The sequence below is a fragment of the Muntiacus reevesi genome, chromosome 2 (assembly GCF_963930625.1).
Source record: "Muntiacus reevesi chromosome 2, mMunRee1.1, whole genome shotgun sequence".
Classification (NCBI taxonomy): Eukaryota; Metazoa; Chordata; class Mammalia; order Artiodactyla; family Cervidae; genus Muntiacus; species Muntiacus reevesi.
In genome coordinates, this window is record NC_089250.1 from 238,902,506 (window position 1) to 238,912,397 (window position 9,892).

Below are 9,892 nucleotides of genomic sequence, written 5' to 3' on the forward strand. Positions count from 1 at the left end.
AACAGCCTATATGCTTCCCCCCACCCCAGGGGCCTCGGGGAGCGGTGCGGGACGGGAGGGAGGGTCACAGATGGATACCATCGCCGTCAGTCTTCCGGTGGCGGCAGCCAGGTCTGCAGGCCCCACCAGGTCCACCTCTTGCCTGAAACCTTAGGGGTCACCCAGAAGCCCAGAGGTCAGCAGGCAGGTGGAGGGCAGTGTGGAGGCACAAGGAGGAGAAAGGACAGGATGAAAGGCCTCCTGGTTGAGTTCTTCCTCCGAGGTCGGCCAGAGGAGACTTGGCAGAGGCCTCACCTCCTCAGGAAGTGGCCTGAGGACCTTCCACCCCCGAGCTCTGGTAGAATCTCTCAAAGAAACCCAGCGGCTGCAGGAACAGCTTATCTCAAGAGTTCATCCTCTCTGGGGGTCTCACATGGGTGAAGGTCTCTGAGGGGAAAAGGGTGGTTGAAGCACCTGGGCCCTGCCTCCCCATCCCCAGACAACCCAGTGACCTCCCCCCTCCTCCCCAGGATGAAACAGAAGCCCGCATCTTTAAAGGGTTTTGTTTCTTTAAATCAAGCTGTAACCTAAATCACCTTGGGCCATTCCCAGCCCCCATTCTGTCAGTATCTTTCGTTTCTTTATATTTTGCTGGTTCCCAAGTAAAACAATTAAGACATTAGAGATAAAAAAGAAGAAGAAGAAAAACATAAGTTGCCGGCACTCCCCCGGCCAGTGTTGACTGCTTGGCATATTTCCTTTCAGCCTCTTTTCCTCTGCTTTTGCACAGCGTGGAGTTTTAGAGTCCAAAACATCCTGGGCTTCAGCCCTGGTGTTCCTGGTACTTAACCCTCCATGGAAGAGATCACGTGACCTACCCCACCGGCTGCTGGGAGGACTCTCAGAGGATGTTGCTTGTCCAGTGCTGCCGAAGGCTCAAAGTGTGATCACGACTCCAGTAATCTTGCGTCTTCCCCTGCTTACATTTCACTCCTGAAATGAGCAAGGCCCAGACAGGTGAAGTGACCTGGCCAAGGTCACACAGCCAGGAAATGGCCAATTTGAGCCCAAACAGACCGACTTGCACAGTAGCCCACCCCCCAACCCCCATGCTGCCGGAGAATCCAGCAGGGATGAGAGGGCCCCTGCCCACCCTGGCCTTCCCTCCTCACATGTTCTAGACATTGGAGACCCCAGGGCCACCAACAGAGCCTCCTTTCAGGCTGGGGCAGGGCCGAGCTGGCTGCTTCCTCCCCCTCCAACTTGGCAGAAAAGCCTTTTTGTTGTGGCTCACATAGAGGCCATTCTCCTCCAGCTCACGGAAAGGAATGGCCGGCTTCCTGTCCATCCATAGCCGCCCAGGCTGCAGTGGCCCCCCACTCCATGTATGTCCAAGAGGAGCAGGGCTCCCTGCCCCTCCACCTCCTCTAGTTCTGCCTTGGGGGCCTGAGGTTGCCAGGCTTTGCCCCTTCATCCGTGAAACCACACCAGGGGGCTAGACACTGCCTCCGCTCAGCTATTCTGGCACATGCTGGGGATTCCAGGCCTCAGAGCACTCTCAGGGCACAGCAGTACCACTCTTGACCCCCTGCTCAAGTATATGTGCCTCATAACCCACAAAGTGCTGGCAGAGCCCCCTGCCAGGCTGCTTGCTCTGTCCCAAATGTTCTCTGCACTTGCTTGCCTCTGTGCCTTTGCTTGTGCTGTTCCCTACCACTGGAAAACCCTTCCCTGCACATTAAAAAAAATTTTTTTTGTTTATGTATGTATTTGTTTGTGCCCAGTCTTAGTTGCAACACATAGAATTTTCAGTCTTCCTTGCAGCATGTGGAATCTAGTTCCCCCACCAGGGATAGAACCTGGGACCCTGCATCCAGAGCACAGTCTTAGCCACTGGACCACTGGGGAAGTACTCTGACACATTTTATCCTATTCAAATAGCCCAGATCCTTTAAGGCATCCTTAATCCTTTAAGATTAAGGCTTGCCTATTCCGGATTTCTTCCCTTCCTCCTGAAGATGATTGAGCTTCCTTCCACCCCTAGCTCAGCCAGCACTTGTGTCCTGACTATTCCTTGCCTTTGACTCCAGTCAGCCCATCCTACCAGGCACCCAGATGCTGTGTGTGGCTCCATCGCTCACAGGCTGTGTGTCCTTGGGCAAGTCATCTCACCTCTCTGAGTCCAGACTCCCATCTATAGAACTTGGCTAATAGCCATGCCTATTTCATCCAGCTGTGAGGCTTGATGAAGCTGATCCATGTAAACACTTAGAACAGCCCACAGCAGGGTCTCAAGAGTTAGTCACTAGTATCTCTTTTAGGAACAGGTACCTGGTGGACACTAGACTTCCCAGGTGGCTCAGCTGTAAAGAATCCTCCTGCCAATGCAGGAGACTTGGGTTCAATTCCTGGGTCAGGAGGATCCCCTACAGAAGGAAATGACACCCCCTCCAATATTCTTGGCTGGGAATTCCCATGGACAGAGGGGCCTGGTGGGCTACAGTCCATGGGGTCGCAGAAGAGTCAGTCATGACTTAGCAATTAAACAGTAACAACCTGGTGGGCACCAAGGAGATGTCCCTCCTTGACTTCCTTCAGGAGTGTTTGTGGGATGGGGTCAAAGGTCGACAAGCCCTGGAACAGGTGCCGGGAAGAGGAACATTCCTGTCCTACCAGCTTCTCTCCTCAGCTGCCAAGGCCTCACCCTGCCGACCTCAGGGGCCCAGCCCCTCTTTCCATATCTTAAGCACGAGGCCCCGGCTCAGGTTTTTTCCCCCAGCTCTCTGTCATCTTCCACCCCTACATTTTTCACCCACCTCACTCTTTGCCAGAAATAGCCTCCAAACTCCCCTTCTCTTGCAGACAATCTAGCAGGCCCCTCCTGGAAAAACTATATCATTCCCCTGCCAGCATGGATCATGGCAATAGCTGGATTCCATTAAGAAATTATTCCGAGTCAGTGGAAAGGGAGGGGCAACTATGCCCCCAATAATTGCATCATAAAATTACACTGCACCATCCTAAAACCTGTCGACTTCAGCCAGATCAAGCTTCCTTTACAGACTAAGACCATGAGGCCTGGACGGTGGGCTGATTCAGCCACAGTCACTCATGGAGTCTTTAAACTGATGTCCAGCGAGACTCCTGCAGCCCCACCCTCTCTCACCACACACCCCACACTACCTCCCCACCCCTCGGGGGGCCTCCCTCTTCTTCACTTTGGAAGAACTGAGGGCAGAGTGTTGTGGTTATTCCAGGTTTCCTGTTAAAGGGCATTTGACACAGCTAGTGAAGGGTCCGGCCCTCTGCAAATAGCCCCCTCCACCACCACCCCCCTGCCCCGCCCCCCCGCCTTGTTCCAGGAGAACAAGACCCCCCTCCCCTTCCTCCCAGTCCATGGATTCTGGTAGAGCTGGCCCCATTCCCTTGGTGGCCAGAGGATCTCGTGACCTAAAGCCCAGCCAATCAGAACCCCAGTACATGATCCAGGGGTGGGCAGAAAACCCAAATCTGGCCAATCAGGGACTCCCTGTGACTTTTCCTGGAATCCCAGGAAGAAAGAAGTCATGTGTCTGCTATTGAGCTACTGGAGTGTGACTCTGGAGTTGCTAATGGATCATCTCACCACCACACATAGACAGCTTTCCTCAGAGCAGAGACAGTAAAGAAAAATAGAGCCTTGAAGACTCTAGAAGGCACCTTCTGAGCACCTGGATCCAGCTGTGCCTAAAGCTCTTGCAGTTACATGTACTAATAAACTCCTTTCATTTCTTAAGCCAATGTGAATTATTATTGGGCTGCTGTTGTTTGTCCTCTGATGCCCAGGGTGCCCTGAGTTCCAAACTTGTGCTGAGCTTGACACATTCCTCTTGCCAATCTAAGACTCTTCTCAGGAAAGCACCAAACCCCAGGGTCACATAGCACCATCTCTTCAACACTTGAATATTTACTTGGGTCCCTGGCACTACCCCCCAGCCTCAGTAATGCTGCCTAAAACAACACAGGACCCCTGAGTATTCACAAGAGGCCCTGGGAATCATGTAACCAAATGGGGGCAGGTGAGGGAGTAGGAAGGGTCACTTAACTGTAACATGGACTTTTTCAGATTTCATAAGGTAACAGATAATGAGGAAATCACAGAAAAGTCAAAGCTGTCTATGAAAAATGCCAGCAATTTCTAGTCTCCTGCCAAACAACCGTAACTTTTTTTTTTTTTTTCTGTGCCATGAAGCTGATGGGATCTTAGTTCCCCACCCAGGGACTGAATCCATGCCCCCTGCAGTGGAAGCACAGTGTTAGCCACTGGACCACCAAGGGGGATCCCCAACCTTGACAATTTAAATGTAAATTCTACAGGCTTTCCCTTATGAGTATATATTTTATTTTTTAAAAGTAAGCTCATACTTTTGAACTGTGCTTTTGATGCTTTTGAACTGTGGTGTTGGAGAAGACTCTTGAGAGTCCCTTGGACTGCAAAGGAGATCAAACCAATCAGTCCTAAAGAAATCAGCCCTGAATATTCATGGGAAGGACTGATGCTGAACCTGAAGCTACAATCAGGGCCACCTGATGTGAAGAGCCGACTCATTAGAAAAGACTCTGATGCTAGAAAAGATTGAAGGCTGGAGGAGAAGGGGACGACAGAGGATGAGATGGTTGGATGGCATCACCAACTTGATGGACATGAGTTTGAGCAAGCTCAAAGAGTTGGTGAAGGATAGAGGATCCTGACGTGCTACAGTCCATGGGGTTGCAAAGAGTCAGGCATGACTGAGTGACTGAACTGAGGCTCATACCAGACATGTTTTTTTAAACCTTTCTCATTTACTAATTTGGATGAGTAACTTGACCTACAGGAGACCTTCACTTTATTTGTTCCTTGAATTTCTCTGAGCATGCTCTATTTGCCAGTCATGATGAAATAAGTGAGTAAACAGTGTATCTTCAACCCCTTTTCATGTCCACAGGTTGATTTCTACAACATGCTTTTTGTTGGGTGCATTCTATGAACTCCCTGGAGCTGTTTCCTCAACCAAAACCATAACAGTTACAGATAACGTTTTGGAAAAATCCATAATTAGAAAATAGTTCTTGAGGACTCACACTGTACCAGACTTTTTTTTTTTTTTCTTCAAACTTTAAGCTTTTTATTTTGTATAGGGGTATAGTTGATTAACAACGTTGTGGTCATTTCAGGTGAGTAGCAAAGGGACTTAGCCATATATACACATGTATCCATTCTCCCCCAAAACCCTGTCCCATCCAGGCTGGCACGTGACATTGAGTAGAGTTGTGTGTGCTATACAGCAGGTCCTTGTTGGTTATCCTTTTTGAATATAGCAGTGACTGCCCCAGACTTCACCCATTTTACTGAAGTGAATCCTGATAAGAACCCCATGGGGTAGTTCTTCTATTTGTACTTCACACCAGGGAGGTATGGAACTTGATCAGTTCACACACGTCAGGGAGGTGACAGAACTTAATCAAGGTCACACTGCTAATCAATGGCAGAGCTGCAACTCATGCCGCACCTGCTCTCAATTGTTTACTTATTCAATAAACATCTGCTGCTGTTAAGGGGCGGGCCCAAGGATCCAGCGGGGAGTAACACAGAACCCTCATGGGGCTCATATTGGAGGGAAACAAGCATCCCAGGCAGAGGTAACAGCCCGTGCAAGAATCCTGAGGCTGGACCAAGCCTGGCAAATCTGAGAAAGAGAAAGAAGACAAGCAGGGTGACAAGGAAGGTGAAAGAGAGCGAGAAAGAGAATAAGACCAGGCCACAGGGTCAAGAATTGGATTTATTCTAAGCCTGACAAGAAACCTTTGGAGTATGGGAGGGAGGAGGCTTTGATTTTATTGCAATAGAATATTTCTCTGCCTACTGTATGCTCTGCTAGACCACCTTTGCAACATCCATGATTCTTGCCTCTAGAGAATTTTCTAGTTGTGAAATCAAAGTGGACTCACCAGCCCACAGTGTTCTAAGGCTTTTATTACATACTGACAAAGTACCCTCCAGAAAGGTCACACCTGTTTCTACTTCTCCTCGGCAGTGGCTGAGTGCCCATCCCCCCCAACCCCGACACACCTGGAATGAGATCACCTTTATCAACATGACTGGCGGAAGCAGTATTGTTTGGTTGGTTTTACTTGTAGTTCTTTGCCACTGAGTTTGAACATTTTTTGCATGTTTGTTGTTAACCATTTAGAAGTTTTTTGTTTTTTTTTTTTAGGGGAGGGAAGTTTGGCCTCCTTATGCCCATTGCTCAGTTTTCTTTGGGGGCATTTCTTCTTATTGATTTGTGGGAACTTTTTATAGTGTGAGGAAATTGACCCTTTGTCAATCAATGAGTTTTAGAGCCAGAAAGTTCTTAGCCCAAGTTCCGTGTGTACAAACGGGTTAACTGAGGCTCAGACAAGAATGGGTACCGGTTCTAGTTCTAGTCAGTGCTCCGAGCTCTCCAGGGTCTCACTGGTTCCAGAAAGATGCCTCTGCCAACTGGGTTCATTGCCTGGAGAGATCCCCTTCCCTGCTGGTGTCTTTCCCTGCTCCTGCCCCCAACTACCCACCAGATTCTCTTAGAGGTTTCAGGTAGATAGGAAGACATTCTGCAGACCATTGGCTCTGTGTGTGCAGGTGATGTCACTGATGAAGGAATGGGTCTCAGAGAACAGAGCTTAGTTTCCTGGGTGGGGAGAGGGTGAGGATGAGGGTAAGGGGGTAGTACCCCCATCCTTCCCTTGGCTCCAGATACCAGGAGGGGCCACAGAGTCTGGTTGGGAGACTAACTGTGTGCACACCCTGCACCAGCAATCTTCCTTGGCTAGTGGGGGACCACAGGAGCATGAAACATGAAGGGGATGTCAGAGAAGGGGCAGTGGGGTGAATCAGAAAAAGTTCTAGATCAGGGCTCAGAAATCCTGGGTTGGAGACCAGATTTGTCTGGACAACTAACTCTGAGCTCTCAGCCTTTGCCATGAGATGGGGCTTTTTTCCCCAGAGCCGGTGCTAAGAATTGGTGGAACGAAGGACTTAAATATGTGCAAATATGAAGCTGTGTTTACTTTGGTGGCAGCGGTGCTTTTGCCTGCCCAGCACCCATCTTCCCATCTCTTGGCTCCTCTAGGGAGCTACCCCTTTCCTACTCTGAGTTCATGAAATGCAGAAAGGCTGCCCCTCTCCCCAGTTCCAGGGGCAGGTGAGACCCAGGTGGAGGCAGCCCCCTATCCCCACCTCCATCTCTACCTGGGATGGGAAATGTCCAAGTCATCTCTGGCCTTTGTCCACACATGGAACTGCCTGCGTGAAAATGAGTAGCACAAAGGAAGAGAGACACAAGACAGAAAGATGGCATTGTTTGAGCCCCTGGATACAGCCAGACCTGATGGCCACCCCCCTCACACTTAGAAGAGACAATAAGTACTCTCTTTGGTCATTCCAGTTTGAATCAAAATTTCCGTGATTTGTAACTCAAAAGAAAAATACAACCAAAGACAATTGTCATTTAATTCAGTCCTTCAGTGCCAAGTCTGGGACTCAGTCACAACAGACTTGTCCCAGGTCACATACCACTCAGCTGCAAAGTGAGAGTTCTGGAAGCCCAGACACATGCCTCCATGACCTTCCAGCTTCTTCCCCTGCTGGCCTGGTCAGGATGTGCAGCCCAGTCACTCTCCCTCACTTCCTAGAGGATTTGCAAGTTAACAAAAAAAAAAAAAGGCTTTGTAAACACATGATCTTGGGTTGGTTTGTTTGTTTTTTCATAAACAAATCAAGCAGAGTGTAGATCTGGGTCTAGGGTGGCCGTGGCACCCCACAGGGCTGGTCTTGGGCCTCGACTTGCCCTTTAGTGTCCAGTGATCCTGATCACACCTCTGTTAAGCCACTAGAACATTTTGATGGGTCTGTGTGAAGAGAATTCTGTTTTGTGCCTGGCCTGGAACTGATACAGCTGGAGAGAAGGTGAAATTGCCAGGTCCCTGGACATGTGTGTTGTATTTGCATACTTGCTTCCACGTTGCCCTTCCAGGTCATATGACAGCTCACCTGACCAGACTACTGGGCGCCCCAGTGGGAAGTTGGGGGCATGGGCCTCCCTCCAGGGGTCCCTGCACTGCCCCTGAGGTGCAACCTCAGGTTCCGGCTGATGGACAATCACAGCCTGGGGCACCCAGGGCCACCTCTGCCTGGATGCATGCCCAGGAGCACGTGAGGGGCCCAGGTCCCACCAGCCACTAGCGGCCACTGCCAGCTGAGGCCAGCCTGGGGCGCCTTCCCCTGTCTTGCTCAGGGGCAGGACAGAAACCTGATGAGCGTGTTTTCACCAGGGTGAGAGTTTCGGCCCCTCTTTGGGGACTGTTTGTGTTTCGGGTCACACTGTTTGCTGCCCCGCCCCCTTCTTTCCTCTGCCAAAGTGACATTCCCCGGGGCGGCCAGAGCTCCAGGAAACTGGCAGTCCCTGCCCTGAGCTGCCCAATGGGAATCTCCTTTTTGTATTCCAGCCACTTCCATATCCTCAGTTACATTTCATTCTATCATCACAGTCCAACAAATGGTGAGTACAGCCTTCACATCACAGATAGGGAGTTGAAGCCCAGCAAGGGAGGGTAGCTTGCCCGAGGTCACACAGCAAGTGGGGGCTGAGAACATGAAAACTGATCCCCACCCAGTATCCACTCCCCACTTCCCAACCAAACGCAAACTCAACCATGGACAAGGACCAGAAAAGTGTCAGTCCCTCAGTCATGTGAGACCCCATGGACTGCAGCCCGCCACGTTCCTCTGTCCGTGGAATTCTCCAGGCAAGAATACTGGAGTGGGTACCATTCCTTTCTCCAGGGGATTTTCCTGATCCAGGGATTGAACCCAGGTTTCCAGCATTGCAGGGAGATTCTTTACCATCTGAGACACCAGGGAAACCCAGCAAGGGTCAGGCCTGATAGCAATCCCACCCTCTCCAGTTCATCCATTCATTGAACAAATACTGAAACATCCCAGGCACCAACCAGGTTGGCCCTGGACCAAAGCCCACCCACCTCCTGTTTTTGTAAATAAAGTTTTGTTGGAACACAGCCACTCCCCTCCATCTGTTTAAGTGATGGTTGCTTTCTGCTGCAGGCAAAGTTCAGTCAAAACAGAGAACAGGGGACTTCCCTGGTGGTCCAGTGGCTAAGACTCTGCACTTCCAATACAGGGGACCTGGGTTCGATCCCTGGTCAGGGAACTAGATCCCACATGCCACAACTAAGACCCTGTACAACCAAATAAATAAAAATATTAAAAAAAAAAAAAAAAAAAAAAAAAAAACAGAGAACAGCTGGCCTCCAAGCTTAATATATTTACTATGGGGCCCTTTATGGAAAGAGTGTGCCCAGGGCCACATTATGACTTTCTAGGTGCTTTTGCACCTTGGTGAAACTTCCTTGTAAAGAACTATATATATTTATGTACACATGAATCTGAGTCCCCCTAAAACCAAATCCCCTTACTGAGTTTATGATTAATATCTCTATCCAAAACTTGACCCACCTGCCCTGTCTCTTCTGTCTTCAACCTCTTTCTTGTACCCTCTGATCTCCGTCCTGTGCTAACTGAGCCCTAATCAACCTGAGTCAGATGACTCAGATTGCTGTTGTCCGTAACATCATTAGTGTTCTAAGGTTGCTATTGCAGATTCACCATTAATATACAAACCTGGGTTGTTTCTCCAGGGCAAGATGAGCTCATAGACAAGCCCTCTAGCCCCACCTGAACCATGGACCACCTGGCCAGAGAATCATAAGCTCAAGACATCCTGATTCCCAAACTTGCGATTAAGAAATGTCACAGAATGTCACAAGCCAAAGATTAATCACACTTCCTTTGTTCTTAACCTTTAAAACACCCTTAACTCAAAGACCAAAATGGAAT

General features: G+C 49.6%; 1 non-coding gene across 1 annotated transcript; it reads left to right on the forward strand.

Annotated features, from left to right (window-relative positions):
* The first annotated feature begins 9,133 nt into the window (after positions 1 to 9,133).
* On the forward strand, positions 9,134 to 9,206 carry TRNAG-UCC (transfer RNA glycine (anticodon UCC)). The gene has a single exon. It is a non-coding gene; the product is annotated as a tRNA-Gly (tRNA).
* Positions 9,207 to 9,892: the final 686 nt, after the last annotated feature.